This window comes from Trichechus manatus, unplaced genomic scaffold (genome assembly GCF_000243295.1).
Source record: "Trichechus manatus latirostris isolate Lorelei unplaced genomic scaffold, TriManLat1.0 scaffold00012, whole genome shotgun sequence".
Classification (NCBI taxonomy): Eukaryota; Metazoa; Chordata; class Mammalia; order Sirenia; family Trichechidae; genus Trichechus; species Trichechus manatus.
The window spans coordinates 25,094,326-25,116,011 of NW_004443948.1; positions in this window are offsets into that span (position 1 = coordinate 25,094,326).

Genomic DNA, 21,686 nt, shown 5'->3' on the forward strand with positions numbered 1-21,686 from the left:
GGGGTGCAGAACTCAAATTCTAGTAAAAAGACCAGACTTAATGGTCTGACTGAGACTGGAGGAATCCTGGAAAGCAAGGGCCCCAGATTCTCTATCAGTCCAGAACTAAAACAATTTCCGAGGCCAACTCTTCAGACAAAGATTGGTCTGGACGGCGGAACAATAAAATGGTGCTCATGAAGAGTGTGCTTCTTAGCTCAAGTAGATACATGAGACTAAAAGGGCAGCTTCTGTCCAGAGGTGAGATGAGAAGGCAGAGAGGGTCAGGAGCTGGTTGAATGGACATGGGAAATCAGGGGTGGAAAGGAGGAGTGTGCTGTCACAGTACAGGGAGAACATCTAGGGTTACATACAATATATGTATAAATTTTTGTATAGGAGACTAATTTGAAATGTAAACTTTCCCTTAAATGACGACAATAAACAAAATAAAAATAATAATAATTAAAAAAAGGAACAACTAGAGCACAGCTAAAGAAAATGTTGACACATTGTGAAAAATGTAACCGATGTAACAACAATTTTCATGGAAATTGTTAAATGGCAACTTAACATGCTGAGTAAAAACTAAAAGAAAAAAAAAATTAGAGGTTGGAGTCCTTCCAGAGGTGCCTTGGAAGAAAGTCCTGGTGACATGCTTCTAAAAATTCAGTCCTAGGGAACACAGTTCTACTCTGACACACACGGGGTCACCATGAGTCGGAAAAGGCTCAAAGGCAACTGGATCTGGGTTTGATTATGCACGACTTTGCACACACACTGTCTAAAGCAAGAAGCTAAGGATGTATATTTTTATTTGTACTAGTAATAGCATCTAAATTATTGCTATAAATCACAGAATAAAATGTCCTGTGGCATATCAAATAGCTGTAAAGATAATACCCATTGGTGGCAGCAGATGATATAATAGTTCATTCAATAGACTTGTGTACGTCATTCTAAATATTTACCTGGAGATATAATAGCCTATGCGTAAACATTAGAATTTCTAATACAAAATGTCTTCTCAGCAAATACAAACAATTACACCCCAAATACCAAAACATACACTGTTCTTCATCATGGTTGTCCTTTCTGATTTAGTTTCAGTCTTTTCCAGAGGCCGTTAAAGAATGCATACACTTTTGCTGACATTTTATCACAGCAATAAAACGAGATGGGATCTATACTCAAAAGACCACTAAAATCAGTCAGCAAGTTTACTGCAGAAAGCAAGCACTTGCCAAAGACTCTGAAAAAAATCCATCCAAGTATGAACAGATTTATGGGTAAGTGTATTATCATACAACACTCTCAATTTGTAGCGTATTTTATAATATTATTAAATACATGATAACTATGAAAGATAAGAATGATTAATAATATTCTTATGCTTACTTAGTGCATGATAAATTATTCATAAAAAGTCAGCAGACATTGACTTTATTTTTATTTTATTTTTATTCATCCACCCACACATATAAATCAATTTTCTGATAACATACTTCTTGTTTATACAATCCCACGTCTTCATTAGTAAGAATCACTATACCCATCAATGTTAGCACAGATTGTTGTATGACTGCTTTTGCAAAGTCCATGAAACAACTATTAATGCCTTTAAAACTTTACAATTGAATCCACCCACAGTAGGAAAAAGTAATATTTATTTAAAACATAGTTTCATAAAAAATAGTTATGTGTATTGTTGGACAAAGCTGAAACACTTCTATGGTAAGAATCGTATGTAAATTTTAACCTAGTAAGAATTATAAAATAGAAATAAATGCCTTTACTGAAATTTATTATAATGTCTGTAAGTACTCTGAGGAATAATAGGAAAAAAATTTAAAAAATCAGTTCTGAAGATGGGAATTAATTTATTTAATAACAAATAAACATTTAATTTTTTTTTTACAGCAAATATCAAATAGAGTGCCACACAATATATCAAAAAAACAAACTCGTTATCACCAAGTCAATTCACTCACAGCAACCCTATAGGACAGAGTAGAACTGCCCCACAGGATTTCCAAGGAGTGCCTGCTGGATTTCAACTGCCGACCTATTGGTTAGCAGCCATAGCCCTTAACCACTCCAAAACCAGGGTTTCCAATATCATAGGGCATTTATCCATATGTTAAGTACTTCCTTCCTGTAAGTCTAATAGTCACATTGAATCTTATATGATTTATATTGAATGCCTACCCTGAATATGCACTAACATTTAAGACTAGCTTATTTTCCCATTATGTTCACAGAAATAGACAAGCTGACATGATATATTTTAAATCCATCATGTCTACTTCCATGATAACATTAGTTATCTACTTATCTGGGAAAAAGCAGCCTTGTTTATACAACATTAACCCCATTTCTAACTCTTGACTATTGATATGAATTTTCTTGTATAACTTCCATTTTCTCAGCATTTTAAGGTGTCTGCTCTGGCATGCTCTGGAGCTCTGGTGGTGCAGTGATTAAGAACTCGGTTGGGAACCAAAAGGTCAGCAGTTCAAATCCACCAGCTGCTCCTCGGAAACCCTATGGGGCAGCTCTACTGTGTCTTATAGGATCTCTATGAGTCAGACTCGATGGCAATGGGTATTTTTTTGTTTTGGCTCTGGAATGTGTAGGTGGTAATATCTTTTCAGTAATGACTGAAAGGGATATATTTCATTTATTCTGACATGTTTTCAGGCCTTACGTATCTTAAAATGATGTCTTCATAAACCTAATTGTCCCTTCTATATTTCTCCCTTCATTTTACTTAGGCTTTATTTGCTATTGACTCACTATCTTTTTGAGAAGAATCTTACATCAACTATTTTCAGACTTTCTGCTTTTCAAACATGTCCTTTTAGGGCTCCAAATTTCCTTGGAGTTTGGCTCGAGCTTCCTTAGATGTTGATATTTAGTATATGAATATCATTCAGCTTAAAATGTATACTATTGCATTTTTTCAGGTTTTTATGATATTTAAGTGTAAGTAAAGCATGAGTGTGTGTATTTTCTTTCCAATTTAATTTCACTGTGGTTAAGGAACATACCCTAGAATTTCGTATTTGTAAGTCTAAACTTACATTATGGAAGTATAAATTATGTGCATAAAGGAGCAAAGTCAAAAGTTCACTAAATGTTTTACTAGTATCACAAAAGCCTCCTTCATCGACTTCTAGCCATAACCCTAGCCCAAAATTAACTACTACTCTGACTCCTATCACAATTAATTCCTTTTCCTGTGTTTGAATTTATATAATTGGGAATGTATAATTGTACTCTTTTTGTATCTGACTTTCAGTGATAAAATTTATATTAGTTTTATCAATGTTTCAGTGTTGTTATGTATGACCTTAATGAGGTTGTTTTCATTACTATATAGCATTCCATTTTTATGAATATAATACAGTTAATGAGCATTGAGGAGTCGTGATGGCACAATGGTTAAGTGATACTGCTGCTAACCAAAAGGTCAGCAGTTCAAATGCACCAGCTGCTCTTTGGAAATCCTATGGAGTAGTACTACTCTGCCCTCTAGGGTCGCTATGGTTCAGAATTGACTCTACAGCAATGGTTTTTTGTTTTTTTTTTTTTAATGGGCATTTATGTTGTTTTCTGGTATTAACTATTACTATCAACGCTGTTTGAATATTATTACACATGTGTATGATACACCCAGGTACCTAGGTGGTGTAAACAGTTTGAGCTCAACTACTAACCCAGAAGTTGGTGGTTTGAAACCAACCATCAGTGCCTCAGAAGAAAGTCCTGGTGATCTGCTTCCGTAAAGATTGCAGCTAAGAAGACTCAGTGGAGCAGTTCTATGCTGTCACATGCGGTTGCTGTGAATCTGAATCAAATCAACTCAAGGGCAAAGGGTTTGTTTTTTGTTTGTTTGTTTGTATGATACACCCAGGTATCCATTTCTGTTTGGTATATACCAATGAGTAAAATCACTGAACCATAGGGAATGAAACTGGTCACGTTAAATAAACAATGCCATTTTTAAAGATGTTGTAAAATTTTATACTCCAACAGTAGCGTATAAATGTTCCAGTTTCTCTGGATCCTTGCCTATATATGATCTATTCATTTTTTTTTCTTTTTTTCTTTTTTTTTAAATTTCAGCCATCCTGGTAAGTATCTTAAGGTATATCAAAGTGGTTTAAGTTCACATTTTCCTGGTGTTCAAGAATACTTAACATTTTTGCATCATTCAAATAGTATCTTTTTTGAAGAGTCCATTCAAATATTTTGTCCATTTTTCTAATGGGTTTTCTAAATTTTTCTCCATTATTTATAGGAACAATTTATATGAGCCTTATATAATGAAGAAAGAGAGCTGGTGGTGCAGAGGTTAAGCGCTCAGCTGCTAACCGAAAGGTCAGCATTCAAATCCACCAGCTGCTTTGCAAGAGAAAGATATGGCAGCCTGCTCCCATAAGGATTTACTGCTTTGGGAACCCTGTGGGGCAGTTCTACTCCGTCCTATAGAGTCACTTTGAGTTGGAATAGATTCAACTGCAATGGGTTTTATACAATGAAAGAATGTTATTCTACACTACTAAGGATGATTTTTTCAATGCCAATATGCTTTATTTTAATAATAGAAATTCATAATTTTGATATATTTCAAATTACAAGTCTTTAAATTCAGTGCTTTTGTGTTCAGCCTAAGTAGCTTTTAGCCAACTAGAGTTTTACGAAGATATTTGTTTTTGTAATACTCTAGATACTTGTAAGTTTCTATGTACAAATGTACCTTAAATACATTTGAAAGTGACTTTTTTGTATGATGTGAGGTAAGAGTCAAGATTTATTTTTTTTCCATTCATTCTAAAAATACTTTCCACTAGTACAGTAGGACTTATTTATCAGTCATATAGCTACGAATGAGTGAGTCTTCCTCAAAACTAACTAGTTTCACTGATATATTTGTCTGCATCACACTGACTTAATTTTTGCAGCTTTACAATAAAATATGATGCATGATATAGGAACTCTATCTTTGTTCTTCTTAAAAATACATTGATACTTCTTGGACCTTTGCCTTCCCATGCAAGATTTAGAAGCAACTTGTGATTTTACACACACACACACACACCCCCACTGAGATTTAGAATGAGATTTATATTTAGACTGAGATTGCATTAAAGCTATAGATCAATTTATCAAAAATAGACATTTTTAAAATGTTAAATCTTTGAATCCATGAACAAGGTATTTATTTCAATTTATTTGTTTCCTTTAATTTCTCTCAGAATATGTTTATATTTAGTGCAAAAACTTATACATTTTTCATCAGATTTATTCCTAGGTAGTTGGAATTTTTTGATGATATTATGTCTAGAGAGTTTTAAAATTTATTTGATTCCTGCCATTATATGGAGACAAATCTTTATATATATATGTATATATATATACACATATATATATATGTGATACATATGCATAGAAAATGCTAAATTCACTTATTAATTTTCTCAATTTTCTGTAGATCCTTTTGATTTTTTGATGTACACATTGTTGTATGTTAATTACCACAATTTTATTTCTCCATTTACAAACATTACTATTTTCCTTTTCTTACTGAACTGGCTAGAAGTATTAGAAGTTACTGAAAACAAGTAGTGTTTTACTTGTAAACTTGTTTTACTTCAAATCTCAGGAGGAAAAATACTGCTTTTGAATATTTAAGATATGTTTACTTAAGGTGTTTTAAATCAGATTTTAAATTTTTTTCTATTGAGTTGATTTTTTTTTCCTTTTGTTCTGTTATGGTAGTGATATGTATTTATTGTTTTTGAATGTTAAATAATACTTAAATTCTTAGAGTAAACTCAGTTTGTCTGGGATTTTTTTTTTTTTTACATCTAAGTATATTAGATTGGTTTTTGTTTAGGATATTTTATATTCTTGAGTGAAGTTCACCCATAATATTCTTTTTATATAGTATCTGTCAGAATTTTGTCTCAAGGATATCCTGCATCCATAGACAACGTTGGTAAGTTTTTTTTAGGTAAGATTCCCTAGTATCTGATCCCAGGAGTTTTTAGGGGGGTTCTCTCAGAATAAGGGTAGGGAAACTAATCTCAGCAAGAAGGTCATCTAAGCTGGAGACAGCTTTCAGGCTGATACTTCAGGGAAGCTCTGGACTGCATATTGCACTATGGAGGAAAGCATTATAGAAATTTTATGGAGAAGGGGGCAGCTTCAAATTGTCATTACCCAGCAATCATAGAGATTAAGGAATGGGTATGAAAATTAGTAAAGAGAGTCCTGGTTGGTGATTTTACCTAATACTGTCCACACCTTGGACCACACAGATTGGATTCCTTCATGCATTTGGTTTAACTCTTCTAGGATCAGTTTCACTGAGATCCAATTTGATTATAAATTCTGGAAAATTTACACAAGGATGGTTAATGGGACAAACCCCAGATCCTGAGACCATAACTGATAACCAGTAAAAATGAACAGGAACTCTCAGATGGATATTAAGGAAGACTGATTGAACAAATGGGTATTGAGACATTAGTAAGAATGAGGATTAGAACGGTGAGGCTGGGCTGTTTGGACGGCTCGATTGCTATATTACTATGCAAAGGCATTTGACTGTGTGGATCATAACATATTATGGATAACATGTGAATAATGGGAATTTCAGGACACTTCACTGTACTCATGAGGAACCTGTACGTAGATGAAGAGCAGTGGTTCAAACAGAGCAAGGGGATACTGTGTGGTTTCAAGTCAGAAAAGGCGTGCGTCAGGGTTGTATGCTTTAATCATACTTATTCAATCTGTATGCTGAGCAAATAATCAGAGAAGCTGTACTATATGAAGGAGAATGCAGCGTCTAGATTAGAGGAATACTTATTAACAACCTGTGTTATGCAGATGACATAACCTTGCTTGCTGAAAGTGAAGAGGACTTGAAGAACTTAGTGATGAAGATCAAAGACTACAGCCTTCAATATGGATTACACCTCAACATAAAGAAAACCAAAATCCTTGCAAGTGGACCAGTAAGCAACATCATAATAAATGGAGAAAAGATTGAAGTTGTCAAGGATTTCATGTTCCTCGGATCCACAATCAACACCCATGGAAGCAGCAGGCAGGAAATCAAAAGATGCATTGCACTGGGCAAATCTGTTACAAAAGACTTCTTTAAAGTGTTAAAAAGCAAAGATGTCACTTTAAGGACTAAGGTGCGCCTGACCCAAGCCATGGTGTTTTTATCCCCTCCTATGCATATGAAAGCTGGTCGATGAATAAGGAAGGCTGAAGAATTGACGCCTTTGAATTGTGGTGTTGGATTATTTGCTCAGCATACAGATTGAATAAGTGTGGTGAAAGGATACAACTCTGACGGATACCTTTCCTGACTTTAAACCACACAGCATCCCCTTGCTCTGTTTGAACAACTGCCTCTTGATCTATGTACAGGTTCCTCATGAGCACAATTATGTGTTCTGGAATTCCCATTCTTTGCATGTTATCCATAATTTGTTATGATCCACACAGTCAAATGCTTTTGCATAGTCAATAACACGCAGGTAAACATCTTTCTGCTATTCTCTGCTTTCAGCCAGGATCCATCTGACATCAGCAATGCTATTTCTGGTTCCACGTCCTTTTCTGAATACAGCTTGGATTTCTGACAGTTCCCTGTCAATATACTGCTGCAGCTGCTTTTGAATGATCTTCAGCAAAATTTTACTTGCGCATGATATTAATGATATTGTTCGAGAATTTCTGAAATAGATAGGACCACCTGTCTTGGGAATAGGCCTTCCAGTTGGTTGGCCAAATAGCTGTCTTCCAAATTTCTTGGCATAGACAAGTGAGTACTTCCAGCACTGCATCCATTTGTTGAAACATCTCAATTGGTATTCCGTCAATTCCTGGAGTCTTGTTTTTCACCAATGCCTTCAGTGCAGCTTGGACTTCTTCCTTCAGTACCATTGGTTCCTGCTCATATGGTACCTCCTGAAATGGTGGAACATCAACAATTCTTTTTGGTATAGTGACTCTGTATAATCCTTCCATCTTTTTTGATGTTTTCTGAGTCATTTAATATTTTCCCCATAGAATCCTTCAATAAGATAGGGATGTACAATGAATGAGAATGTTTTGTATTAGAGGAGATTGTATCTTGTATAGAACATCTTACATGTCTACAGTCCATGAGAGTAGAGGAACGAAAGGACGTCAGTGAGAGCAAACAGTATACAAGAGAGGTAAGTAAAGGGAACGTGAGAGAGAAAAAAATAATTCACTTAAAATATTGTCTTAGACTGAATCTTAAATTTCTTCCATGTATGAGGTAGAAGGGAGGAAAGGAATATATACAGGCAACTCTTTCTTACCTCCATAATCTCTCCACATCTCAACTATGTACAAAATAACCTGAAATATCTAATTCTGGAAGAGATGTTCATTCCTTTCTAAGTTTACAGTGAGATCCCATGTATTCATTTTTCTATATTGTTGTAAAAATTTGGAGTATACAATATTTGACAAATATCAAGAATATATAACCAAAAAAAAAAAAAAAAAAAACCCAAACAAGCCCTTTACCATCGAGTCAACTCTTAGTTTACACTACAGGGCAGAGAAGAATTGCCCCATAACTTTTTCAAGGATTCGAACTTCAGATATTTTCGTTAACAGCCAAAGGCTTAGCTCCTAAAATTTAATAACAACAACACAAAAAGACAAACAACCCAATCAAAAACTGGGTAAAAGACCTAAATAGACATTTCACCAAAGGATATACAAATAGCCAACAAACATATGAAAAGATGTTCAACATCATTGGCCATTAAACTAAAGCAAGCCCATTGCTATAGAGTCAATTCCAACTCATAGTGACCCTATAGGACAGAGACGAACTGCCCCTTGGGGTTTCCAAAGCTGTGGAAGCTGACTGCCACATTGTTCTCTTGCAGAGAGGCTGGTGGGTTTGAATTGCCAACCTTTGGTTAGCAGCTGAGCCATTAACCACTGTGCCACTGCCTCCAGGGCTTCTTTCATTAGCCATTAGGGAGTTGCAAATAAAAACAAAAGATTTATTTTTGAAGAAAGCTGTTTTTTAATTTAGTATATCAAAGTAGAAAAAGAAACTTCTCCTTTCACTGAATGATCACTGACCTTCAGAAGAAAAATAAATATGTAATTATTATGGATTGAACTGTGTCCCACAAAAAGATATATTGATGGCCTCATCAGTATAACTGCAACTGTTACCCTGTTTGGAAATAGTATTTTACTTTTGTTATGTTAATGAAGTCATAACTGAGTAGGGTGGGTTATAAACCTAAACCCTTCAGAGTAAGGTCTTATAGAGGGAGCAGAGACACAGATATACACACACAGGAGGAAGAGACCATTTGGACTTTGCTTGTGAGCCAAGTAACCCCAAGAACTGCCCAGAGGGACTGGTAAAGAAGGATCCACCCCTAGAGCCGATGCCCTGATTTGAACTTCTAGCCTCCAGAACTGTGAAAAATAAATTTTTGTTTTCTAAAACCACCCACTTGTAATATTTTTGTTAAGGCATCACCAGCAAACTAAGACAGCAATACAATTACAGCTTCTGTTTTGCAAGACTTTTTAATACAGATATTTTATGATCACAGTAATCCTGTGAGTTAGTAGTTGAATTATCCTTCACATATTGTAGATAAAATTACTGAATATCATGTTAAGATCATGATTCAAGACACGCACTTCTAACTCTAGAATTTCTATTCTAGTTCATCAAATTACAATTTTGTAATTTTTTTGAGAAAAAATATAAAATGTTGAACTTAGTTTAAAGAAAAAGGATCTGGGATGGTAAATTAAATCTCTCAAACACAAAAATAATAATTTTATTCAGTTGCATGATATGATGAGATTAAAAAAATTAATGGGCCTGTGCAATGAAAGACTAGTAGTAAAAATGGAAAAAAATAAAGACTGAGAGAAAATCAAAGAAAAAGAGAGAGTAAGGAAATGCTACCTATACATACTGGATTAAAAAAACAAAATTGCCATCGAGTCAATTCCTACTCATAGCGACCCTATAGGACAGAGTAGAACTGCCCTGTAGAGTTTCCAAGCAGCAGCTGCTGGATTCGAACCACCGACCTTTTGGTTAGCAGCCATAGCTCTTAGCTATTGGATACCAAATCAAACCAAATCCATTGCCATTGAGTCAATTCTGACTCATAGTGATCCTATTGGAGAGACACTATTAATTCTGTTTTTGTTGTGTTTTTCTGCTACTTTTATTTACTGACTATGTGAACACAGAAATTAGAAGCAGGAAAATTTATGAAGAGAGGTCCTCCATTCTGAGAGTTGGCAAACCTATAGCATGTTTTCATTTTGAATTTCTAGTAATAATTTTAACCATCATCATTCTTTCATTAAAATAACTTGGATTATAATTACAAAAAACTTTAAAAATAACTTCTCTATACTATATATTCTGATACGGTTTAGATCAAATTGTGTGTCAGTTCTTTAAAAGGGGTGCATGCAATACCTCAAGTTTTAAGAGCATTTCAGACAGAAAATAAATGTATGGATGAAAACTCGAAAATAATGTTTTTAAAATAATTAAAGATTTTACAGAAGCCTAGATTATAGATTTGTTTCAGAGAAGAACGTTAAGATTTCTATGACCAAATAAAGACATAATAATATTGGTTACCAAACATGGGAAAAAAATTATAAGGAAATCAAATTGTATCTGCCAGAGAAAACAATTCACTTTTATTCCCCACAGGTTTTTAAAATCAGCCGTGGTTAGTCTGAAATACATTAAAAAGTCTAAATTTCAACTGATATTTTGGGATTTTTTTTTTACATATGAAATATATTCAGGGAGTCAATATCCTCACTGTTTTTTCAGTAATTATATGAGAACTTGGATGATATTATGATTAGTTTGTATCTGTAAGATAGTTAATTTAAGATGTCAGTAATAAGAATTCATTCAGAACCTGCATAAAACATGCCTCTTTGGGCTTATTCTATTAGAAATGATTTGGAAGCAGGAAATAATGTGATTTTGAAGTAAGCACATTTTGGAGAAAAGACTTTCACCTAGAATGAAAAAAACAACAGAATACTTCCATCCCTTCCCCCTCCCCCAAATTCTCTTGAAGACATACTTGTAGAGAGACACATGAAAAACCTTGGGCACAATTAAGCCCTAAATATGATAACGATGATGGCAAAAATGTTCTATTTTCCTTACAATGCTGCTATTTAAATAAAATAGTCTAACTTCAGACTCACATATTTCTTTAGGGATTAGGTAACATTCTGTAAGAGATATTGAGCTGTTTATATTCTCCATATAGTGATGTGTCTCAACAAGTAATGCTAAGAAGATATTTCTCCTCTCTCTTTTAATAAAACCAGTAAACATGTTGCCTGGAGGATATCTCTTTCCAATTCTACCCCCTGGTGTAAACAAGCTATCTTTAACACACAGTGCATCAAAGAAAACTCAAAGTGGTTTCTCTCTTCTTGTAGGTGATTAGTGATGTCATTCAGCAGTGGTTAAGAGCTCAGCTGCCAACCAAAAGGTCGGTGGATTGAATCCATCAGCCGCTTCTTGGAAACCCTACGAGGCAGTTCTACTCTGTCTTATAGGGTTGCTATGAGTTGGAATTGGCAATGGGTTTTGATTTGTTTTGTTTTTGATTTTAAAAATAGATAAACAATAAGAAAAGAAAACAAAAAACATCAGTTTACTCTTGGATATATAGTATATGAACTTCTGTATTATTGCATAGATTCCTAATTTGTCGAGATTCAATTTTTTCCCTCTTATGTAATAATAATACAAATATAATACAAAATAATACAAATATAATAAGGGATAAAAAGCAAAAAAAAAACTTGATGTATTTGTCTATTTTGGGTCATCAGCAAAGTAGCAGACTTCTTTTAAGTGGTATATGATGGGATGTATTAATTACATAAGAATTAAATAGTTCCTATATAGAACTTCACATAGTAATACAATAAATTATGAATCTGTTCAGAGGCTATTGATTAAAATTTTATATGTCAGGACAATTCAAATAATAAAAATATAGCTATAAAAGTCTCAACAAAATTATTTATCTGCTTCGATCATTGAAATTTTATTCATAAATTATACATTTAATTTATGTATCTATTTATGCCACAAATATCCATGGAGAGTCCTTCACGAGGCAGGAATTAGGCAGTGGAGTGGCAAAGACAGATCAGTTCCTGAAGATCTCACAGAACAGAAAGTATTATAATGAACTCAGTGAAGAATTCTGGTGCAGTAGCAGAAGTATATTAAGAAAGAGACTTACATTCTGATTTCATATCACCATTTAAATGTATAAAAATAAATTTTAAGGTATAGACAACTCTCACATTATATTAGATTTACCAACAGTTTTTAACTGTTTTTTCTCCTCCATTCTCTACATCTGTGTTCTATTAAGTGATTTCTTCTTTCCAATCCTACTCTTGTTACCGCAATCTTTCCACTAGGTTGTGTCCTTTCCTACATTCCTTTCACTGGCTCCTTTTTACCCTCTCCAATCCATACTCAAGCTTACAGCTAAAGTTTTCTTTTTAGACAGGTGCTTGCTAATAGAATTTCTGTTATGATGGAAATGTTCTATAGATACACTGTCCAATATAGTTGATACTAGCCACATATGACTGCTGAGCACTTGAAATGTAATTAGTGCAACTGAGGATCTAAATGTTAATTTTAATCAGTGTAAATTTAAATAGCCTTATGTGGCTAGTGGCTAATATATTGGATGACACATTTATAGAGCAGATAATTTCATTATTTACATCTATGCTCATGAGTCTTCTACTACTCTCAGTATAAAATCGGATTCTTCAATATGAAATAAAATTAAAATCAATGTTGGCCTTTGCTTGTTCACTTACCTCATATCTTCTCCTGCCTTCATTCCATGCAACACCTGGTTCAGCTAGACTTAACTAATTTAGTTTCTAGAATAGATGAGATACTTTTACATTACTGACTAATGCACCCATTATTTTATCTGCTTAAAATGGTCCCTGTCCATTCATAATAGCTCTGCAGAGCCAGACTGTGGATTCTACACAGTAGAATAATTTCAGAGAATTATGAAGATTTGGAGAAATCATTGAATGTGTTCTATATTGCTTAGAAATAAGTCACAGGTTCTGCCTGCACTAAATAGGAGGGGATTACACAAGCATGTAACTCACTGGGGGTCACCTTAGGTGACATTCTGACCTCTGGTGCCGAATGTTTCAATCCAGATGCAATATACTCCCATCCCCCTTAAAAAAATACCGGACCTGTTGCTGTTGAGTCAATCCTGACTCATAGAGTCTTATCTTATTACAGCATCAGCTCAAAGTCCAAAATTTTATCATCTAAATCTGTTGCAGGTATGAGTGAGGCTGCTTACTGTAATCTATTAAATACAACTCCTGGGGCACAATTTCTCTCCATCTGTGGACCTGTGAAACTAAGCAGACAGATCATCTGCCTTAAACACATACAACATACAACAGTGGGATTGGCATAGGATAATAGCCATAGGTATTCCAGTTCAGAAAAGGAAGAAATGAAAGGTAAAGAAGGAGTCACTGGACCATAAAGTCCTGAAATACAGCTGGGCTAGTTCCAGCTGGAGTTCCTTAATGAGATTTTAATCTCAGGGAAAACTGGTCCTTGCTTTTCAGTTAATGCTCTCTGAGTTCCTGGTTCCATTAATTGAGTATTCCTGTTTCATTAAGAAGCCCTGGTGGCATAGTGGTTAAGAGCTCAGCTGCTAACCAAAAGGTCAGCAGTTGGAATTCACCAGCTGCTCCTTGGAAATCCTATGGGGCAGTTCTACTCTGCCCTATGGGGTCTCTATGAGTCAGAACTGACTCGACGGCAACGGGTTGTTTTTCCATTAAAGTTAGCACATGTTTGTGGTATTGGAGTTTTATCAGCAAGTTACCCACCACTAAAATCTTGCGATGTGAAAAGTTTCGTTAATTTTGTATGCTTTCTGCTCCTTTTAGTCCAATTGGCAATTTTTCTGCTGAAGTAATTTTCTCAAGAATTTTGTGGACTTTCCATGTATTTCACCAGCATTCAGTCCATTAGACAACAGCCATGATTAAAGATCATTCTGAAATAATCCCTTCTCTAGCTTGACCTCTTGCTGAGACGGTTCAAAGACAAGGGTCTTAAGCATCTGACAGACCTTCTGGTTTGATTGAGAAGATCTGTGAATCACCCTCTTAATGTCTTAAGGGGTCCACTGTGTGGACAAATACTCTGACCTTTTATTTTGATGCTTTAGCAAAAGGTCGTACATTCATATAGTCATACCCTCTGTCTTTTCTATGGAGCATGGTTTCCTGGCAGTGATTCTCTTAAATTTTACAATCATTTGTTGTCTGGAAAAGCTGAGAATTTTCAAAATATCTCAGTCTTGGTTCCTTTTTGTTTAACAGTTCTTCTTTGAATTTATTTCTCTCTTCTCACAAGAGGAAATCAAACTGCACCTTCAATACCTTGCTTTGGAATTTCCTAACCTATGTAGCCACTCCCATCATTTACAAGCTCTGCTTTCCACATAAGCTCATGACAACAATTTTACTAAGTTTCCTGCCACTACATAAGAAGGACTTTTCTTCCTGTAGTATCTAGTAATACGCTCTTCACTTCCTTTTGAGCCCTCACAGCAGAGTCTTGAACTTCCAAATGTCTTCAAACTATCTCTTCATGGTGATTTAGAATTTCTTTGTCATGCTCCTCAAAATTGTTCCAATCTTGCCAAAATTTTAAATATTTGTTGTATCAGTATTCTGCTCCCTTGTATCAACATCTGTATTAGTTTGCTGTTGGTTAGAATCAAGTCTCAAGTTTCACCCACACAGAAGCAGAATGGGTTAGACAAGACTGTGACTCACTGGTGTTACCTGAATAGGGTCCTTGCCCCGGAGCAGTTGAGCCAAAGAAACATATTCCAAGTCAGAAAGACAGAGAAAGTTTTAATTCAGAAAGTGTATACCACCAGGGACCCAACAGCAATGCAAGCTGTCCTTAGGGAGTCCCAAAAGGCATTTTTACATTAGAGCTTATGTATGATTGTTACAAAGGTTAGAAGTGTTGTTAGTTATTTCAAGATAATTACAAGAGACTCTTTATCATACTAAAGAGATAGGGAACCCAACTTTTCCTTATCAGGCTAAAGATATCAGTCTCTGACATCTGGGCTCTAATCTTCCTGTGGGGAATCCTAAGTCATAAAACAGAGTCATTAACAAAGGTATGCGCAAAACAAAGCCATTAACAAAGGGATGTGAAAAGAGAGAAGGCAAAGAAAAAAAAACAGAAACTTATAGTTTCATCACGGTTTTACCTCAAGCTCTCAATTGCCCATTTTGAAAAGGAGAAAATATGCTGGGGAGTATTACGGTCACACTGGTAGTCACATGAGGGTGATTTCATTACGGCCAAGTTTCTGTTTTTACAAATGTCATTTGAGGACATGCTAGTGGAAATATATTTGTTGGAAAAGTAGATAATATCAAGTAATTAGGCTGCAAATTACTATCCTCGAACATGGGATGCTTTTGTGCATTGTTATATAAGTCTGTAAACAGTGAGTAGAAATTATTCTAATCACTTGGCTGGAACAGTTGATGCATATACTAAAGGTAATATACAAACTCTAACCTACTTTGAAATGTGTGATGATAAACAGAAAATTAGCTTTTAATTTTTGATAAACTTTTTATCTTAATAGAAAAGAAAATATTTTGTGTATCTTTTCAGCCTTACAAAAGTATTGCTTTTGCCGTATATAACAAAGTAAAAATAAAGATTAGTAAAGTTTTTTCTATGTAAATGAAGAATATGTTATAAGATGTTCTACAAGGAAGAAATAGTCTGAAACAAATTCAGCTATTTAAACATTCCTAGAGCACCTATTATGCTTCAGACACTGTGCTAAGAAAAACAAGGTGATTAGGTTAGGGTTTTGTCTTCTAGGAGATAATAGTCAAATCAAGGAGACATGAAAAAATAAAATATCACTATTCAGAAAAATGTTATACAGAAGTTAAACGAGATACACTGGGCACGAAACAACAAATAGAAAGCAAAAAGATTCTTCTTGATGAAGAAATGTTTTGGTGGACCTAGGTAAGTGCAAAATACAATTGAGGCCCACAGGGACTGCATAAGAGCTTGAGTGAAGCAAGTTCTCAGAGTTAATGAAGCACCCATAAAATCCATAAAATCAGCAGTGATTCTGGGAAGATGCTTGACAGGAGATGGGATGCTGCACTCTATAACTGCCAAGCAATTGATCCAAACAAATACTTTTAGGATCATTTGTCTTTTCTCCTGATAATATAAAAGTGATACCAGGAGAAACTGTATCTTAAGTCCTTATGAGTTATTTTATTTATCTGCTAATATCCCAATTGTGTTTGGTTGATTAGGAAGGAAACACAGGATCTGCTTCAGCTTACACTGAGTTAGAGAGGATCAGGAAGAAAGCAAAAGAGAACTAAAGTGCCAGGAAAGAGGAAACGAAAGTGGGAGTTTCATTTATCCAAGACTAAAAAAATACTTTAAATCTTAAACATAATTACAAACATTTCCTTAGCATCAATAGCATGCCAGATATTTCAATATATGTTTTTCACATATTATCTGTCTTGGTCATCTAGTGCTGCTATAACAGAAATACCACAAGTGGATGGTTTTAACGAAGAGAAGTTTATTTCCTCACAGTCAGGTAGGCTAGAAGTCCAAATTCAGGGCATCAGCTCCAAGGGAAGGCTTTGTCTCTCCATCGGCCTTCTTCTCTTCAGTGTTCCCCCAGACTAGGAGCTTCTCTGCGCAGGGACCCCGGTCCAAAGGACACGCTCTGCTCCCGGCACTGCTTTCTTGATGGTATGAGGTCCCCCTGTCTCACTGCTAGCTTCTGTCTTTTATATCTCAAGAGATTGCCTCAGGGCACAATCCAGTCTTGTAGATCCAGTCCTGCCTTAGTAGCACAACTGCCACCCATCCTTCCTCATTAACATCATAGAGGCAGGTTTACAACATACAGGAAAATCACACAGTACCAGGAATCATGGCCTAGCCAAATTGATACCCACATTTTTGGGGGGACATAATTCAAACCATGACACTATTCATTTAAATATTATAATGATCTCGTGAGTTAAATATTAGTTCTCATTCATTTTACAGAAGAAAAAAAATCAAAGATTGCAGACCTTATGTAATTTTTCTAAAGCTTATGCGTCAGGTGTAAGATAAAGTAGGACTTCGATCCAAGTACCTTGCCTCTTTTAAGCTATTTAGTACTATTACAGAGTAGAGTTTCTGTATGTGGGCCAAGGTTAATTGAAGTCTATCTTATAATAAGTCTAGAATGTTATTGTTAGATTGTCAGGTGCTGTCGAGTCAGTTCCCACTCACAGCGACCCCATGTACAACAAAACGAAACACTGCCCAGTCCTGCGTCATCCTCATAATCATTGTTATACTTGAGCCCATAGAATAGGGTCTAGTATATCAACTAAGACTGAGATATACCTGACCCTCTATAGTAGATGTCTTTCGCTTGAAGAACACATTGGGAAACAGTAGAGATCACCAGATCTGTTGTCATTCTTAAATGAACTCCTTTGAGTTTACCTAAGTTCCATCCCGTAAGATAACTGGGAGTGGGAGGGAAGGTTAACATCATATTGATTGTGTGATAAAGGATTGAATTTTGAATAAAGTATGAACATAGAAATGTTTAAAATATATAGTTGCAATTTAAATTTCTTATGTTATAAGAGAATATAAATTATCTTTGTACGTTAAGAATCCAGATAAATTTATGTATAAGTTTTTTAATAACACTCTGCATTTAAGAAGAAGCCTTGGTGGCGCTGTGGTTAAGCACTTGGCTGCTAACCAAAAGGTCAGTAGTTTGAATCCACCAGCCGCTCCGTGGGAGAAAGATGTGGTAATCTGGTTCAGAAAAGATTTAAGCCTTGGAAACCCTGTAGGGTCGACTTGGAGGCAGTGGGTTTGTTCTGGTGTGCATTTAAATTCTAAACCTACAAGTATTATAAATGGCAAATACTTAACATAACTCAATGATAATTGTTTGACACAAACATTGAAGTTCCTGGAAAAAATAAGTTTTAAAAAAATTAGGAATTTTTATCATTAAAAAATTATTTTTTACTAACATTTTATGATTAAAATCCATTTCTTTTTCTTTTACAAAAATACAAACCAGGGTTAACCATTTTAGGTAGATATTGATTTATTCAGTCAATTGAGAAAGATTTAGAAAACACCTGTGATGAAAAGGACTATCTTATTTTAATCTGCATTTTTAAGTCATTCAATTACTCTTCTATTGCAAAATAAACTCAGCATCGGGAGATTATAGCAGGCTTATAACTATAATTGTGTATTGCATTATTTAGCACTAATAGAAAATTAGGGTACCATAGAAAATGGATGTTATGCAAAATATTTTTAAGAATATATATATACACATATAATTTTTTTATAGTTCTTACTGAAAAACATTTTTTCGATTATGAATCATAATGAATTCTTGTGTTTTACTTTCTTCTGGACATATGTTCTTTTACTTTCTTGTTGTTACTTGCTGTCAAGTTGATTCCCACTCATGGCGACCTCATCCAGGTGTTACAATGGTACCGCTGGCTGGGTGGGTTCTAATTGCCAACCTTGAGTTTTGTAGTTGAGCTCAAATGTTTTGAGTCACCTAGGATGTCTTGGTCATCCAGTGCTGCTACAACAGAAATACCGCAGGTGGATGGTTTTAACGAAGAGAAGTTTATTTCCTCACAGTTAAAGTAGGCTAAAAGTCCAAATTCAGGGCATCAGCTCCAGGGGAAGGCTTTTTCTCTCTGTCGCCTTCTTCTCTTCCATGTTTCCCCCGGACTAGGAGCTTCACTGCGCAGGGACCCCGGTCCAAAGGACACGCTCTGCTCCCGGCACTGCTTTGTTGATGGTATGAGGTCCCCATTTCTCTGCTTGCTTCCCTTTCCTTTTATCTCTTGTAAGGTAAAAGGTGGTGCAGGCCTCTCCCTAGGGAAACTCCCTTTACATTGGATCAGGGATGTGACCTGGGTAAGGGTGGTGTTACAATCCCACCCTAATCCTCTTTAACATAAAATTACAATCACAAAATGGAGACCAACCACACAATTCGGGGAATCATGGACCATCCAAATTGATACACACATTTTTGGAGGGACATAATTCAATCCATGACATAGGGACATTTCTTTTTATGTAAACATTGACAATTCTAATGAAAACTTCACATAGTGTTAAGTTATACAAAAAAATGATATTTTGTGTTGTGAGTTAAAAATGCTGTCTCTATCAGTGGACAATTTAACCAGCTGCATTGTATTTCCATGTATGATAAATTTATGTAGTGAAGGTTTACACCAGGTATCTGATTACTTGATCCCATGAAGTTATTATTCATAATCACCCTAAGTTTTAGTTATTTCATTTCCAGGATATTACAGTGTCATTAAGTCAGTAGCGGCTAAGTTACTTATCAGTTGGAAAAAAAAAAAAAATCTATTGCTGTTGAGTCAATTCCAACTCATAATGATCCTATAGGACAGAGTGGAACTGCCCCCTAGGATTTCCAAGGCTATAATCTTTATGAGGATCCCTGGTGGCACAGCGGTTAAGAGCTATGGCTGCTAACCAAAAGGTGGTCAGTTTGAATCCACTAACCCTCCTTGGAAACCCTATAGAGCAGTTCTACCCTGTCCTATAGGGTCACTGTAAGTTTGGATCGACTCAACGGCAACAGGTTGTTTTTTTTTTGTTTTAATCTTTATGGAAACAGGCTGCCATATCGTTCTCCTTGCAGAGTGGCTGGTGGGTGCAAACTGCAAACCTTTCAGTTAGCGGTCGAATATTTAACCACTGAATCACTGGGGCTTTTTTCAATTGAAATCAGTCATAAAAAGGTGGTTATATATTTTAACACTTGTTTATTGCTGAAAGTTGCCATCGAGTTGGCTCTGACTCGCGGCGTCCTTATGTATAACGGAGCAAAACATTGCTCAGTCTTGTGCCATCCTCACTTGTGTGTATTATCATCAAATTTTAAAAATATATATTAAAAAAATCAGATTTTTTGGTAAAAAATGTACTTCATCATATGTTGCCAAAATAAAATAAAATAAACAGTTGGGTGTATTTTAAGGTCTGTCGTAGGTGAAGTTCCCCAGAAAACAGAATATTCCCCTCTGAGATTTATGTGAAGAAAGATTATAGGAAAATAGTCCACAAACTACCTCTGCAAATGCTGAGCTGAGGGAGAACTTGAATTATAAATTATTATACAGGAAGTTCTAGAGCTGGGATGGACATTCAGAGTTATCCCTATTGATATATAGACTGGAATTTTGGATTCCCACACACCGTCCAGTCACTGGATGAAGGTAATCATTGGATGGCTGATCACTGGAGAGCACCCTTAGGTGAGGAAGATTCCTTCAGCTGATGGAAATACCGGGAGATGGAATCAGCTCACCAGCAGCCAACACTCCCAACAGGTAGGAGAAGAAAGGGATATCTAGGCAAGGCAACATCATCGACCACCACAAGTGCTGCTTAGATGCATTAGCTTCATACAGTGAGGTCACTGTCTGTGGAATCATCGGTTCCAACATTCCGGATGGTCTCCATCTTGTGGAAGCTTATGAGAGGAAGGTTAGTGGGATGAACTCTCACCTCTGCTTCTGGAGCTTGTCTTAAGGACATAATTGGTGTTTCCTCTCTGAGATTACCCTGTCCCTTGGCTAGAACGTTTATCGATCTTGGTTCCTTCCCAGGAGGAATGACCTAGATTCTCATCCTTGTATATTCTGAGACCCTGGGCATCGTGCACTTCTCAGGTTATGACTGCCACACTATTCTATTGACTGCCATAATTATCTGAGGAGTAACAAGAGAAATATTATTGGTTCATCTGGGGGCCAAACATGTTCTTCCATTCCTGCCCTATGTAACCAAAAGCCAACTTCATCTTAATGATCAAGTAAATTGCCCTTCCAGGATGCTATAATCCCTCTCCTTGCTGCTGGACTCTTAGCACAAGGGGTTCTAAATTACGAGACTTAAGACTTAAAGGGAATGCCACTGTCAGAAATGTTCCACTTCTAGGAATCAAGACTCCTAGAGTCACAAAGCCTGAAATTTTAAATTTGGGAAGTACATATTCCCAAAGTACATCTTTAGGGAAGACACTAAGTGGAACCATTTATACTTCTACTCCTTGGTTTCTGATCCATCTATTTAACCTACTGGATACAGAGCACCATGGAATGGTGATAAATTTAGGCTGTGAGCTTCTTCCTGGAGGAGGGCATCTCATCATAAAGAATATCACTTTTAAGATGGCACCTCAGATGTGCCTTCAACAGACATTTGTGTTTGTCTATCAGCCCAGGAGAAACCCTGGTGGTATAGTGGTTAAGAGCTACGGCTGCTAACCAAATGGTTGGCAGTTCAAATCCACCAGGTGCTCCTTGGAAACCCTGTGGGGCAGTTCTACTCTGTCCTATAGGGTCGCTATGAGTCAGAATTGACTCGACAGCCATGGGTTTTGTTTTTTTCA